Here is a 16,922-nt window from a genome sequence, read left to right as displayed (position 1 = left end):
GGTGCTCTAGTTTCCTCGCACAGTCCAAAGATGCGCAGGTCAGGGTGGATTTGCAACACTCAATAGTCAATAGTGTCCAGGTGAGCGTTGGTTATATGGTTAGCCATGAGAAATGTGGGGTTACAGGCACAGTGTAGAGGGTGAGACTTGGTGGGATGCATGATGAGCCGAATAGCCTGTTTCTACACTGTAAGAATTTTATGATCCTATACTCCATCCCATCTATATCTGTGGATGAAGAGGACTATCACCTGATCAAATATCCCCTTCAATGTGTCAACGTTTGTTTTCTATCTGACAAAGAACTGCAGATGTTGCAGATCTGAGAGACAGCACAAAAATTGCTGGGAAACTGAGCAGGTCCGGCAGCATTTGTGTGGAGTGAACCTTTTGGATCCAGTGATTGTTCTTAAGGGCTGAAGGCTTCTGATTCTGGTGTTTTCAGACCTGTTGATGTTTTACAAGCAATTTCTTGTTTTGCTTTCAGCCCCAGTTCAGTTGGTGACTATCACAGCCTTGTTATGTGTGTTTGGGAAAAGGGGCAGTTTCGCTGCTAGTGCGGTGGTGGTGTAATGGTGAGCATAGCTGCCTTCCAAGTAGTTGACCTGCGTTCGATTCCCGGCCATCGCAGTGTTGTGGCTTTTCCTGTGGTCTTGCAAGGAAAAGTCTTGAGCACCAACGTTGCATTCTGTGGCGAAATGGATTTGCCAGGTTGCTTTCGGGTTTTCATGGCGATGGTTTCTGTTAATTGCCGTGACAATCCGGGCAGCGTTGCTCGAAAGCTTTCCTCTCTGCTGCCCATTGCTTATCTGAATATTGTTCACAATCTAAGGTTCGTTTTGTTTTGTTGGAAAAGTGACAGATTGCTATCGTCAGAAACTTTAAATAATTACAGAAGTCGCTGGAAATTCGGAACAGATCCAACAGCTTCTATCGTGGACAGAAAGGAGGTTTAAATGCGTCAAATTTCTTCAAGGTTAAAATACATTCGCCCCTCAAAACCATTTGGAAGCTTAAGAATTACAAACATCACATTATACCTTTTCCTAATCCATTCAAGTTTCACAATATCATTCCGGTAGCAGGGAGACCAGTTTTGTGTGGTTTATGCAATGTTACTTTATTCGAACATTGACTGTTTCGTAGTTAAATGATGTTTCATTTCGTTCAGTTTTCCAATAGAGTTGGGTTAGTCCACACTTTGTTTTTTGTTTGTGTTACAGCGATAGTGCGAAGTAAATTGTGTTTCAGTTCAAGCCTGGAAGTTTCACCAATTGAATTGCATTGCCGTACATTTACCTTCAGGAGAAAAGAAAAAGGGATCTAGACCATCTTCTTAACTCATAGGAGTTTGATCTGGTTCAAAACCTCCTCAATTTCGGTCAATAAATGTTCCTACAGTCCGCAACAATGATTTTCACAGATTAGAGGAGGATGCACAGGCATCGTTATTAATTATTATTACCTCGAACATGAGACTTTTGGGAATGATACTCCTCAGACCATCGACTGTCTGCTCAGCCAAGGTTAAAGGACTGGAATCCGGCAAAATTGGGAACAATGCAATTCCCAGGAGACTGAGAGGGTACTAACAGAGCTGGAGGTGGTGAGTCGGGAACAGAACTACAGGGACAGTCCGCTCTGATCACTGACCCTTCACCGTCAGTACATCCAGTGCCAGGAATGACTGCCATTGGTCAGAATGACAAAATGTTATTATGGAAAATAAAGAGCATGAAAGTAAGGGAAGGTTAAAAGCATGAAAGCAAGGGAAGGCTTAAAGCATGAACCCCACTGGCGATCTGTTGCAAGGGGTGTGTAGAATGCAGGATGAGATAAGAATAGTGATATTCTCTCACACCAATTAGCAAAGAAAGGTTGACGCTGAAAGGTCTCGATGGTGAGATTAGATTACAGTTAGTAAAGTTAGGCTTCCTGTTCAGTGTCATTATGACTCGATTGGGAACATAAATATTTGGGACATGACATTAAGTATCAAATTAATAGTTAATAGAGTCAGCCTGATTGAGATTATTGACAATAAATGACTAATTATGACATCGGGAAAATATGAAGTAGTGTCTGGAATGAAAGGCCATTGTTGCGAAAGCTGACATTAAATATCTAACCGTTCACATGAGAATAACGTTAAGTAGAATGAACAATTAAAGAGATGATGGGAACTAACATCACTGGTTTATTGTGTAGCGAGTGTGAGGTGCTTTGATTAATATATTTAAACATGCTGATAAGCAAACAAAGCATGGGAAAAATTTATAAAAAACCATGGACAATGACGTTCGAGAGCATTCGAGAATCTGCTTTCTCGGTGTCACGGTTTTTCGTTTGCAAATAACAGACCGACTTCTTGAAGAACTCTCTACGTCTCCTTGTGATTCTCTATACTTTTTCCACGACAAAACCCAGCAGGTCTGGCAGCATCCATGCAGAGAGAATCGTGGACAATATTTAACAACTTCATCAGAACTCAATAATCTCCCACAGGTCCTGCCAAACCAAATAGTATTGTCAGCAGTTTCTGATATTGTTTCAGATTCCCAGAGGCCACAGTTCATTACATTAACTTTTAAACCATTGCAGAAAGTTCTTTGTGGTTCTTCACACGGAAATTTTCCGTTTGAGGAACATTTTCCTGCCCCCATTAGAAACAAGAAACCCTGCAGCAGAGAAAACCGATGCTTTAACAACAACGATCGCTGTCGCCTTTGGAGGTCTTGAACCACCAGCCTTTCATTTAACGGTCTAATACGCTGAAACTTCCAACTTTAAACCTTGCCCGGACTTCAGTCTGTCCTTCCCAGACCGAGAAGTGTCCTCTTATCAGTTTTATTTTTCCAGAATAACGTCTGGAACACTCATTATGGAGGCATGGGGACAGTCTTATCCCATCCACGACAGACACACCCATGTCACTGAGCACCAGCTCTCCTCCAACTGAGACAACCTCCCTTCAAGCCTCCTAGTCCCTTGTGTGGTCCCAAGTTTTTCCATTGTCCCGGACTCTAGATGAGGTTTGTATTTGTCATGTAGGGGAACGAGAATTATTTCAATGTCTCAGATCAGTTAATGCCCCGAGAACATCAAGGTTAATGGTCTGTTCTCTTAAAGAAGGGGAAGCTCTCTTGGCTGTCTCTGCTCATTCGGGCAGTTCACACTTCTTCATTCTCCTTGGATTTCACTTCTTACGGAGTTTCTGAGGATTCAAAATGTTGGAGACTGGGTTATATGTTTTGCCTCATTAACATTTTTTCCACCTGCCAATTGATAATATTTTCCCAAAATCTCTTTAACCCTCCTCTGCCTTGCACCATGTCCAGGGTCGAGATTTCCTGGCATTTGGAGAGATTCCCGAGGTTTTCTTTGGAGCCAAGAGAGTTAACTGAAAATGTTCTCCAGCTGGTTATCTTGATGGGGGAGGGAGCGGTGGGGATTGGTACATTGACGAGCAGGAGGAAATATTGTCACTGAACAGGGTCAGTGTCCAGAGGACTGTGATTGAAGGAATTTAATAAAATGCAGCACTCTTGTACAGTAAATTCGCAGAATACTGCAGAAAACCGGCGGATCTAGCGGTACTTGTGGAAAGAGAAACAGAGATAACATTTTGAGAGTGATGTATTTGTGATCAAGCACTCGACTTTCTAGCGCACCATACTGCCAGCGAAATTACAGCCAATGAAGTGCTTTTGAAGAAGATTCAGGTCTATTTGTTCATTCAAAGGTCAAAAAAGACAATGCTGCAAACACTCAGAGCTGGCACTGAACAGTGCAGACCGAGCTTGAGGATATTTTTTCTGCTCTGATATACACCTGGGAAAATGTGGCACCAGAAGACCTCCTCACAGCGGAAGGGGCCAATTATGTAAGACTTAAGTATGGAGGATATTTTTTCTTGCAGAGGGTAGCAAATCTGTGAAGTTTTTTGCAACAGAGGGTTGTCAAGGCTGCATGCATGCAAGGCTGAGAAAGATAGACATTTTTTTCACTTCGGGAATCTAGGGCCATAGAAATGAGGCCGAAAGGGGATTTGCGGATTAACCAAATCAGCCGTGATCTCATTGAAACTTGTCGCTGACTTGATGGGTTAAATTGCTTCCATCTGCTCTAATGTCTTTGTTGTCATTTCGAAAATGTGAACCACCATTGCAAATTAAGAAAAGCAGAAAGTTTAGAAGAGATGAGTACAGTCAAACTGAGTCAACATCATTTTTGAAAGGAAAATCACACGATGACAATCTGACAGATTTCTTTGGTAGCATGACCTGCAGAGTTGGTGAAGGACGATGCACAGTAAAGTTCATTTGGATTTTAGCAAGCAATCAATAACGGGCTATCTCAAAGTCCGTTGCACAAGAAAAGGTGTTGGGTAATAAAGCAGCATTGTCTGTCCGTTGTCTATTTAATAGAAATCACCGAATCGAGATTAATGAGCAGTTTTCAAGTTGGAAAGATATATTTAGTGAAATCCAGATTGTTCAGTCATCGGATTTAATGTTTTATCTGACCGAATAACTTGGAGGAAGTGGCAGAGTGAAATGCAGCGATACACAATATATTGTGAGCATATTGTGATAAGGATGTGGAATTTTACAAACAGATATCGATAGTATGAATGAGTGGAGAAGTCTTGGCAAATGCAGTTTCATGTAGCGACACTTTTATCTGTTAATAGGTTCACAGCTCTCCATTCAATTTGCAATGTTGCAACCCCACACAAGAGTGCATTCGCTCGCTGTTGCAGATTTTGTTGACACATTGTTACCACTGTTTTTGATCATGTGTTGGTTTCTGAGTGAAAATTATTTCCACTGTACCGGAGATGCCAGAGACACGTTTATCAATTCAGCTAAATATACGATAAACATTGTCCCTCTCAAAACGTGAGGTTCCATTCCAACCATGCACCAACCAAAATATCCAGAGACGTGGAATGCAAATGGCCACATGCTCGGGGGATTGACAATAACGTCTCCATGTCAAATAGTGCTGAAACAAAAGTAACTGATTTAGAATGCTCTGAATGAAACCGAATGGAACTCTCCCTAAACTTTTCCCAATTCACTCGGAAAATGATGCTGTTGCGTGCACGTAGGTTTACATAATGAACAGTTTATTGTTAGTAACAGGGGTAGGGTGGGGCAGGATAATGAGGTTTTCGTGTGGCTGAGATGTGATCTGGTCGAACGGGGAATTCAAACGCCCACAGAACAGAGAGAGCTGGTTGATCCAGGAACTCACTCCCATCTTCTGTTTCAGTACCAATAAAAGAAATTGCCGGAAAATCTCAGCAGGTCTGGTAGAATCTTGGAAAGGAAAATAGAGTTAAGACTTCAAGACCAGTGACATTTCTTTCTCCATGTCCATCTCCCTCTGCCTTACACACCCTTCCTTTTTATTGAATATCTCCTGACTTCCAACTTTATACTCGGATCCTCTTTTATTACTTCATCTCCAAACATTTTCCCAGTCTCTAAACTTATATCAGACGTGTTCCATCTCTCACCTCACCCAGTTATGACCGGAGGACTTCGAACTGAAAAACAAACTCTGTTTCTATTTCCTTAGATTCCGGATGGCCAGGGACCAGAAGGCATCAGTGAACAGTTAGAGTTTTCAGCCCATCTAGTCTGCCCGACCATTCGATCATGGCTGATATCTTTCCCAATCCAATTCTCCAGCCTTCTGTCTGTGACACTAAGCTCCCCTGAATTCCGTATCCAGTATATTTCCCAGAATGGGTCTGAATCCGCCCCAACCTTCTCCACATCTGCTGGCAGCTGTTACACCGCGTCTGTGTGTGATCGAACACAGTTTCAGTCCAACATAGCAAACCCGGTCTGTTCGGAGCAAAGCATTACCCGCTGTGGGACAGATATATGGGTCTCTGGCCCCAATTGTATTTCTGCGAGGGAGTAGTTAGCTCCTTCACCTCTCACGGCAAGGACTGGTGCTTCAAAATGTGGGGAGAAAGAAAATAGGTACAAAAGTTTGGACAGGTTAGGTCAAGGGTTATTGTCAGCATCAGTGGAGTCCCTGCTTCAGAGCCTGAGTTTGAATTGCACAGACTTGGATCCAATTCGCATTCAGGAAATAAAGATTTATTTCTCTTCTTTTGGTTTATCTGAATGAAAACTATTTCCTGCTTCCACACAGAGCACAGACGCGGATCTGCCAGAATCAATCCAGTGATTGATCACATCCAACTAGAAGGATCATTGCGGCAGATACACGAGACACCTGTCACCGCAAATCGCCTCTAAGAATCTCGCCTTTCTCAGCTGAAACTATCTCACTGTTCCTTCAATGTCGTTTGTTTTAATTCTTGGAATTCCCTAGCGATATCATGGATGCATCTCTGTGCTGAGTACTTCCACGATTCTGTAAAGTAACTTACTATCACAAGCTCTGGAGTAATTATGGATGGGCAGTGAAGCTGATCCCAAAGAGTGACGTGCATATTCCAGAAATTCGTTTCAAACGGCTGCAATTTCGAAATGGAAAACCGAAAGTATTTGGGAACAAGTGAGAAGTTTCGAAGGGGGAGTAGGATAAACTGAAAGTCAATGATGACTGGGAGACGTGAGGCAAGAAGTGAATGAGATGCTGTTGATGCAAGGCTCAATGTCAGTGCTAATGGGTTAGCCCTTACTACCCACTGTCAACACCGACTCACACACCACTCCTGGTAAATGCACCACAATTACCCTGATCTTTTGGTATGAGATTCCCTCTGTGCATATTCAGGCGTTTTATCGGCTCCGAGAGGATGAACGCATCCCCTTTATCCTGTCAGATTACAGACGGGAAGGCAATAGTTTGAAAGCAAAGCAAGAAGAGATTGCCCCTTTCGGTGCATTTTCAGTGAAGGAAGACCAGCTGTGAACTGTTCTCTCCTGCAGGTTGATATATATTCTCATCGAGCAGGTTTATTACTGCAAGGAAGTCCGAGTTACTGTGATCAAATAGTTAATTAAATGCACAAACGGATTTGAAGAACACCATATGTGGCTTTGTCAGTTAAAGCATCTGGTAATAACCAGGCGAGTATGGTGTCAAATGCTCTGAACTGTTCCGTACATTGAAAGTCCATTGCATAAACTTATTGTAAAAGCCGTGTTGTTGATCCAATATCGCGACAGTGACGGCTCAGCATGCTTCTTGTGTTTGAGCTCAGTCCGTTGTTATTTGGTGAGACCAAGCCCTGCCGCTGCTGTGGACCCATGAGTCAATGTTCTATCCTGCTCATCCAACGGCGAGATTCTGTACTCTGTTCACCAATAATTTCTCCATCTCATCTACTTTTAGTCTCTCTGTCACAGCAAGTCTTTTTTTAAATAATGAAGTGAGGCAGGAGACACTGCAGACTTGCCAGGAAATGTTGTGATAATAACGCATCCATTGCGAGATGACAGCACTCATTGTCTGCTGTCACCATTCATTAATTTTAGGCAAACTGCAATGACGTCATTGAAATCCTATAATTGGAGAGAAACTGCTTTTCTTCTGGTCGGTTAGGAATTCTAATTACAATTGTAAATGATCATATTTTGAGTGAAGAAATGTCACCTGACCTCAGACCTAAGTGACAGAGATATTACCTGGAGACTGTGAGCCCAGTTCTACACACTCTGGCCGGGGCGGGGGGGGGGAGGGGTGGCGGGTTGGGGAGGAGGCGGAGAAAGCCACGAAACAGGTATACTCTCAAACTGTCACCGAATTTCAGACTTTTCCAAGAGTAGGAATAGAAATTGAGGGATATTGACAGACAGAGAGTGGGAGAATGTAGAAGAGAGCGAGATGGTACAGAGAAAAAAAGGGAGGCAAATAGATAAGCATACGAAGATAGACACTGAAAACAGAAACTCTCCACTCAACGTTGTTGCTCATGGACAGAAAGGAGAAGATTAAGGTAATGAGTAAGGCCAGCCTTTCACCAACTCAGGAGAACAGCAACAGCATTACAGCCGATATGACAGTTTTCATTTTACAGATGACGTATGTCAGCTAATGAGAGATTCTGATATGTATGCTGACTCGTGAAGTGAAACTGGCAATTACCCAGGAATTAAAACAATAAAATGCACAGGTAACCTGATTCTGTCGATATGAAACATTAAATCTCTTTGTCTCCATGGATGCTGTCAAGCCGGCTGAATTTGTCTGTCAATTCCTGTTCTGGATTCAGATTTCCAGGATTCGCACTTATTTGTTTTACACTAGTCTAAATCGTGTTTGTGACAAACCTCCATCAATTGCCAGCACCATACAACATTCCCTGCTTTGGGAAGGCTGTCAACAAGATAACCAGTCAGAGGAAATGTCCCATTGCCACAGCAGTAAGAGTACTGAATTCTTACCACGAGACTTACAGAGAAATTGAAATATGGCGCTGTATGTTTCCTTAATTAATCCACTTTTATTTTTTCATTTGTGATCATTTTAGCTGCACATCAATTTCGTTCTTTCTCCCATTCCTTTCAGCGTGGAAAAGGACTCTCCGCCTATCTGCAGCGCAGGAGACCGGATATTCATCTACTCTAGTCCCAGTTTCCAGCATGAGGCACTTACCCTTACATGTTCTGATGTTTCCAGGGTAAATTTCAATGAGATACTCCCTGTGTTTTAAATGACACAATCATAGGATTGAACTTTGACGTGGTCACACTATATGGTAATCCCCCTGAGGAAATCATCCTCATTTTCATCCACACCGGTGGACAGACAAATCCCCCGAGAGCAGGAGAGATGTCAAGATGAGACCAGTTTAGCGTGCTTTACATCTGCCAATTTCTCCGACCACCTCACCGCAGCTGGTCAAAGATTTCTGTGGCACAAAAAATGCACTTCAGCTGAACACGTTTGCACACAAGTCCCTGACTGTACTCGTCTCATTTTCCAACAGTTGGCTCACAGCTTCAAACGCAGTTGGTGGTAGAAGTGTACACCTCAATGCGTCTCAAATTTCTCTAGAAATTTCTGCTTGCTGCACCCTGACAGGCAGTGGGTTGCAGATTCCCACCATGCCCAATTTGCCCATTTTTGTTTTTAAGCTGACTCTTCCAGTCGAAGCCAGGAAGCAATTTCCCTTCGCAATTATTGGCATTTCTCCATCACCATCAGTAGGATTCGAGGCTGCATGATGAAATCCATATGAATTTCAATTCCATTGCCTTAACCTCTCATCCAGGACGACAGGACGACACTGTACAATTCACTTCCCAGGTCTCTTTCCTTGTGGAGCTGAGGAAGAGTAAATCATTATTGGGTTTGTTAGAATTCATCATTTCGCAGCTTCCAAACGTGTAAAATTTCGGTGCGTGGTGAGGCTGGCCGCATCATCCTGATGGATGGAATGGGCATTCAGTTAAAATAAAAACAGAACTTGCAAGAGAACTACAGCAGGTCTAGCAGCATTTCTGGAGAGACATTAAGAGGCAATGTTTCAGAACGTCATCAGCGCTGTGTTTTCTCCCACAGGTACTCCCAAATTGGCTCGTTTCTGCAGCAGTTTCTTTTTGGTTTCAGAGTCCCACAAGTCACAGTTCTTGACATTAATCTTGACAGCAATGCGGAAATGTCATTGTGGTTAGTCACACGATATTGTTTCCATTTGGAGAATATCTGTTGACCTCATTAGAAACCGAAACAGTGCAGCAAAATAAACAGATGCATTAAGGGCAGCAATCGCTGTCGCCCTGGGGGCTCTCGAATCAGCTATCTTTCATTCAGCAGACTAATGCGCTGACACGTACAATCCAGCACATCACACGATCCTCCAAAGTAGGTGGTTACTGAAACTCAACATCAGTCTGCCCTTCCCAGAATGACAACTGTTCTCTATCAGATGTATTTTTCCAAAATAAAGCCTGGGACGCTCATTATGGAGACGTAGTAACAGTCGGATCCCACTCACTGCAGGCGTACCCATGTCACTGGGAAGCCTCTCTCCCACAACCGGGACAGTCTGGGTTCCAGCCTCTCAGTTTTTGTCTGGCCCGAGCTTTTTCAATGTTCTGGAGTCCTCATATACAAAAACGAGAAATCTTTCGATGCCTCAGATCAGTTCATGTCCCGAGAACATCAGAGTTAATGTCCCGTCCCCTTAAAGAGGGAGAAGCTGTCTTGACAGTTTCTGCTCAGTCCGACAGTTCACCCTTGCTCATTCCCCTCCGATTCCACTTCCCAAAAGGTTTCTGAAGATCCACAAAGCTGGAGACTGGTTTCCATGTTTTGCCTCCTTAACATTGTTCCGCTCTCAAATGTCAATATTTCCCCAAAATCTCTTCACTATTCTCTGTCTTGCACCATGTCCGGGGATGAGAATTCCCTTTATGAGGAGAGAGTCCAGAGGCTGGTAAGTTTCACTTTGGAGCGAAGAAGGTGAACCAGAGATTTTCTGCGGCTGTTGATAATGATGTGGGAGGGAGCGGTGGGGATGGGCGCTTTGACGAACAGGAAGAAAACTTGCCACCGTCCAGGGTCAGTACATAGAGGACTGTGATTAACGGAATCGAATGTAAAGTTGCACTTTTGCACAGTACATTCAGAGGATACTGCAGAAACTCGATGTGTCCAACAGTATCCGTGGAAAGAGAAACGGTCAAGGTTTTGATAGTGGCACAGTTCTGATTAAGAACTCGAGGTTACAAAATCAAATCGAACATTTCCATTTTCATGTAGGTAGAATAGTGAACAAGGCGTATGGTATGCTTTCCTTTATTGTTCAGAGTACTGAGTACAGGTGTTGGGAGGTCATGTTGCGGCTATAAAGGACATTGTTTGTTGAGATTGTTCTTTTTTCAAGTTTGAGCCCGAAATCGTCCTTTTGGAAATCATTGAAAACGTATTCGGCAGAATTCGAAACTGCGTGGGGTAGTCCTAATGGATATCTAACCCATCACCTTTCCCACTCGGACCTGTCTACACATTTAACTCCTGTGCTTAATACATCTTATGAAATGAATGTTTCCAACCTGAAACACCAGTATTTGGCTTGCCCTGTCCGCAGCCTGACCCCAGCATTCGCTGTCCCCCTCTCTTGGTTCAGAACGGAGTAGGATGCTGGGAGATCAAGTTGAGTTACACGCCTTGATGAGAGATAATTGTGGCTCAACAGTTAGCACTGCTGCCTCGCATCACCATGGTCCCAAGTTTGCTTCCAACGTCGGGCCACTGTCTGTGTGCTGTTTGCATATTCGCCCCCTGTCTGCCTGGGTTTCCTTCCACAGTCCAAACATGTGTTCGTCAGGTGAATTTGCCGTGGTAAATTGCCCATTGTGTTTGGTGCATTACTCACAGGGAAATCAGTCTGGGTGGGTTACTCTTCAGAGGGTCATTGTGGACTGGTAGGGCCGAGGGGCCACACTGGAGGGAATTTAATCCATTAAAGTGTATAGGAAGGATCCATTTTCATGTGCAGAGAGATTAATGAACATAGCAATGGATCGAGAACATAAAAACGTTGTTGTATTGGTCCAGTGCTTTCATCGCCAGCTGAGTTACAGAGGGTTACCTCAGATCCCAACAGGATCTGTACCAGATGGGTCAATTGGCTGAGAAGTGGCAGCAGGTATTTAATTGAGATAAATGCGAGGTGCTGTATTTTGGGAAACCAAATCTTTGCAGGACTTATGCCATTAATGGTAAGATCCTTGGGAGTGTTGCTGAACAAAGAGACCTTCGAATTCAGATTCCTAGCTCCTTGAAAGTGGAGTCGTAGGTAGGTAGAATAGTGAACAAGGCGTCTGGTCTGCTTTCCTTTATTGGTCAGAGTCCTGAGTACAGGTGTTGGGAGGTCATGTTGCGGCTATAAAGGACTTTGTTTAAGCCAATATTGGAATATTGCGTGCAATTTTGTTCACCTTCCTATCGGAAAGATGTTGTGAATATTGAAAGGGTTCAGAATAGATTTGCAAGGATGTTACCAGGGTTGGAGGATCTGAGCTGCAGGGAGAGGCTGATCAGGCTGGGGCTATTTTCGCAGCTGCGTCGGAGGTTGAGGGGTGACCTTCTCGAGGTGTACAAAATTATGAGGGGCATGGATAGGATTAATAGACAAAGTCTTTTTCCTGGGATCGGGGAGTCCAGAACTAGAGGGCATAGGTTTAGGGTTAGAGGCGAAAGATATAAAAGAGACCTATGGAGCAATGTTTTCACGCAGAGGATGGTACGTGTATGGAATGAGCTGCCAGAGAATGTGGTGGAGGCCGGTACAATTGCAACATTTAACATGTATTTTGATGGGCAAATGAATGGAAAGGGTTTGGAGGGAAATGGGCGGGGTGCTGGCAGGTGTGACTAGATTGGGTTGGGATATCTGGTCGGCATGGACGGGTTGGACCGAAGTGTCTGTTTCCATGCTGTGCATCTCTATGACTCTATGATTCTATGTGATCTTGAAGAATATTCGCTTTTGGCAAATCTAATGTGCATTTCATGTCTGTTTGTGTCATCTGAGGTCAAGATATGAAAATGTTTCAAATACTCACAGCTGGTTCTGCATAGTGAAGACCGACCTTCGGGTGTTTATTCTGCTCTGATTTACATCTGGGAAGATGTGGGGCCTTATCACAGCGGATGGGGTCAAACATGGAAAACTGACGTGAGGAAAATATTCTCTCTTTAGGAGGATAGCAAGTCTGTGGAAATGCATCCAAAAGAGGTTTGTCAAGAATGGGTACATTCAAGGCTGAGATAGACAGTTATTTAGTCAGTCCGCAATCAAGGGCCACGGAGATAAGGCTGAAAAGTAGTGTTGAGGATTATACAAATAAGCCGAGATATCATTGAAAGCTGTCGCTGACCTGATGGACTAAATTGCTGCTATCTGCTCTAATGTCTTTGCTGTCATTTGGAAAATGCTAGACACCATTGAAAATGAGTAAAAACTCAACGTTAGGAAGAGATGTTTGCACTCAACATGAATCAACATTATTTATTGAAAGGAAAATCACACTTGCCAATTTGCCAGATTTCTTTGCTAACATGACCAGCGGAGCTGATCAAGGGAGCTGTTCGGTATAGTCCTTTCCAATTTCTGTCAAATACTCAATTAGGAGCCATATAATAGATCATTGCACACTGAGAGAGTTCACGGTGTTGGGTAATACATCAGCATTAACTGTCCACGGTCTACTCACAAGAAGTCACCGAATCGGGATAATTGAACAGTTTTCAAGTTGAAAACATATAATTAGTGAAATCCAGAATGGTCAGTCATTGGGCTTCAATGATTTATCTGTCTGAATGACTTGAAGGAAGTGGCAGAGTGAAATGTGTCCAGTTCTGCTGCCGATACGCAATCAGTGAGCGGGCTTATTTTGATGAGGACGTGCAAAACTGCAAAATGATATCGATAGTATGAGTGAGTGGCGAAATCTTGCAGTTTCATGTTGTGAGTGTGAGGTCATGCACTTTGTTAGGAATAGTCAAAAGACAGACTAATATGAATATGGAAAGAAACCCAATGAAAGTGTGGTTCAGATGGTTTCCAAGAAAAGACGGAAACTAAGTCGCCTGTTAAGTAATCGATGACTAAGGTATGGCTTGTCTTGTTCTATGGGCCATACGTATTTTATTGATTATTTTTCTCCAAACATTCTTTACAATAGAACCGGGAGTGGGAGAGGGGAAATTAAGATCACCCATGATTACTGCCATCTTTTAGCACTCACACACAGTACTTTTTCTTGTCCGTCTTATTTCTCACTCTGGTTACTGCGAGTGGGCGTGTCAACTACACTTGCTGCTGACTTCTTTTCTCACTGTTCCTTATCTCGGCACAAAACACATTTTACATCCTTATTTCCTGAATCAAGGCAATCTCTAATCATTGCATAAATATCACTAAAATCTCGGCATTTCGCACGCCTCTGAATGTCATTTTCCAATATTAATTGATTCTTTACTGTGTTGTAATTGCACATGATAAGAGAAAGACAAAAAAGACATTGGTGGACCTGGGCTTCATACGCGCGTTATTGTAGTTAAAACGCACATTACTGCCCACAATACGATCATAGAAGCACTCAGTCAATCTTCAGGAAGCACAGAATAAGTACAGTGTTGTAGGGCATGTCAAGAGCAGCACCAGAAACACAACAGAAATACTGCTCTGGGCTACTATTTTGTATGTATTTCTCAATGAGCAATAGACTTTTACATGTGTTCCATCAGGAGGTACTTCACACAAGGAAGTAACCAGTGCTGCAGACGGTCATATAATCCCAGTTCCAACTCCCGGGATCAGAGATACTCAGTGTCCTGCATATCGATATGAGGAACAGCTGTCTGTGGCATTTACGGGCTAGATGAACTTTATGAATGCAGCTCGCACGCTGGCAGCCTCTTTCTCCTATATATTGTTTCGTGCAGTCCCTTGGTGGAATCTCGTCAAATACTTTGTCCTGCACTTGAAGGGTCTTGGGTCTTGTGTTCTCAAACCCCAACAATCAGAAGTGAAAACTATTGATTGAAACTAATTCAATTCATAACACTCACAGGACCGCAGCGTTTCACATGAGCTTCAGCAGCGCTGAGAATGTCATCGAGAAAGGGGAGGAAAAGGCTGGAAACCTTCTTCACAGCTCCGCTGAAAATTCCAACAACAACTCCGAGGACTGGAGCTTATAGAACATAGAACACAGAAGAATACAGCGCAGTACAGGTCCTTCGGCCCTCGATGTTGCGCCGATCCAAGCCCACCTAACCTACACTAGCCCACTATCCTCCATATGCCTATCCAATGCCCGCTTAAATGCCCATAATGAGGGAGAGACCACCACTGCTACTGGCAGGACATTCCATGAACTCACGACTCGCTGAGTAAAGAACCTACCCCTAACATCTGTCCTATACCTACCTCCCCTTAATTTAAAGCTATGCCCCCTTGTAATAGCTGACTCCATACATGGAAAAAGATTCTCACTGTCAACCCTATCTAAACCCCTAATCATCTTATACACTTCTATCAATTCACCCCTAAACCTTCTTTTCTCCAATGAAAACAACCCCAAGTGCCTCAGCCTTTCCTCATACGATCTTTCTACCATACCAGGCAACATCCTGGTAAACCTCCTCTGCACCCGTTCCAGTGCCTCCACATCCTTCCTCTAGTATGGCGACCAAAACTGCACACAATACTCCAGATGCGGCCGCACCAGAGTCTTATACAACTGCAACATGATCTCAGTATTCCGGAACTCAATTCCTCTACCAATAAAAGCCAGTACGCCATATGCCTTCTTCACCGCACTATTTACCTGGGTGGCAACTTTCAAAGATTTGTGTACATGGACACCAAGATCCCTCTGCTCATCCACACTACCAAGTATCCGACCGTTAGCCCAGTACCCCATCTTTTTATTACTCTTACCAAAGTGAATCACCTCACACTTAGCTACATTGAACTCCATTTGCCACCTTTCTGCCCAGTTCTGCAGCTTATCTATATCCCGCTGTAACCTGCCACATCCTTCCTCACTGTCTACAACTCCTCCGACTTTCGTATCATCCGCAAACTTGCTCACCCAACCTTCTAACCCCTCCTCCAGGTCATTTATAAAAATGACAAACAGCAATGGTCCCAAAACAGATCCTTGCGGAACACCGCTAGTGACGGCACTCCAAGATGAACCTTTGCCATCAACTACTACCCTCTGTCTTCTTCCAGCCAGCCAACTCCTAATCCAAACCTCCAACTCACCCTCAATGCCATACCTCCGTATTTTTTGCAGTAGTCTACCATGGGGAACCTTATCAAACGCCTTACTAAAATCCATATGCACCACATCTACTGCTTTCCCCTCGTCCACCTCCTTAGTCACCTTCTCAAAGAATTCAATAAGGTTTGTGAGGCACGACCTGCCCTTCACAAAACCATGCTGACTATCCTTGATCACATTATTCCTATCCAGATGTTCATAAATCCTATCCCTTACAATCCTCTCTAAGATTTTGCCCACATCAGAAGTGAGACTCACCGGCCTATAGTTACTAGGGTTATTCCTACTCCCCTTCTTGAACAAGGGAGCCACATTTGCTAGCCTCCAATCTTCTGGCACTACTCCTGTAGACAAAGAGGACATAAAAATCAAGGCCAATGGCTCTGCAATCTCCTCCCTTGCTTCCCAGAGAATCCTAGGATAAATGCCATCAGGCCCAGGGGACTTATCTCTTTTCACCCTTTCCAGAATTTCCAACACCTCTTCTCTGCATACCTCAAAGTCATCCATTCTACTTAATTGTGACTCAGTACTCACATTAACAACAATGTCCTGTTCCTGATTCAATACTGACGAAAAGTATTCATTCAGTGTCTCCCCAATCTCTTCAGCCTCCACACGCAACTTCCCACTACTATCCTTGACTGGACCTATTCCTACCCTAGTCATTCTTTTATTCCTAACATACCTATAGAAAGCCTTAGGGTTTTCCCTAATCCTACCAACTAAGGACCTTTCATGTCCCCTCCTTGCTGCTCTTAGCTCTCTCTTCAGGTCCTTCCTGGCTACCTTATAACTCTCAATCGCCCCAATTGAACCTTCACGCCTCATCTTCACATAGGCCGCCCTCTTCCATTTAACAGGGGATTCAAATTCCTTATTAAACTACGACTCCCTCACACGACCCTTTCCTCCCTGCCTGACGGGTACATACTTATCAAGGACACTCAATAGTTGCTCCTTGAACAAGCTCCACATATCAATTACACCCTTGCCTTGAAGGTTACTTTTCCAGGCCACACATCCTAAGTCATGCCTCACAGCATCATAATTTCCCTGCCCCCAGCTATAACTCTTGCCCTGTAGTGCACACTTATCCCTCTCCATCACTAGAGTAAAAGTCACCGAATTGTGGTCACTGTCCCCAAAGTGCTCACCTACCTCTAATTCTAACACCTG

Source organism: Chiloscyllium plagiosum, unplaced genomic scaffold (assembly GCF_037043375.1).
Source record: "Chiloscyllium plagiosum isolate Xiang-an unplaced genomic scaffold, Cpla_swu_hap1 HiC_scaffold_45, whole genome shotgun sequence".
Taxonomy (NCBI): domain Eukaryota; kingdom Metazoa; phylum Chordata; class Chondrichthyes; order Orectolobiformes; family Hemiscylliidae; genus Chiloscyllium; species Chiloscyllium plagiosum.
This window is presented reverse-complemented; position numbering follows the sequence as displayed.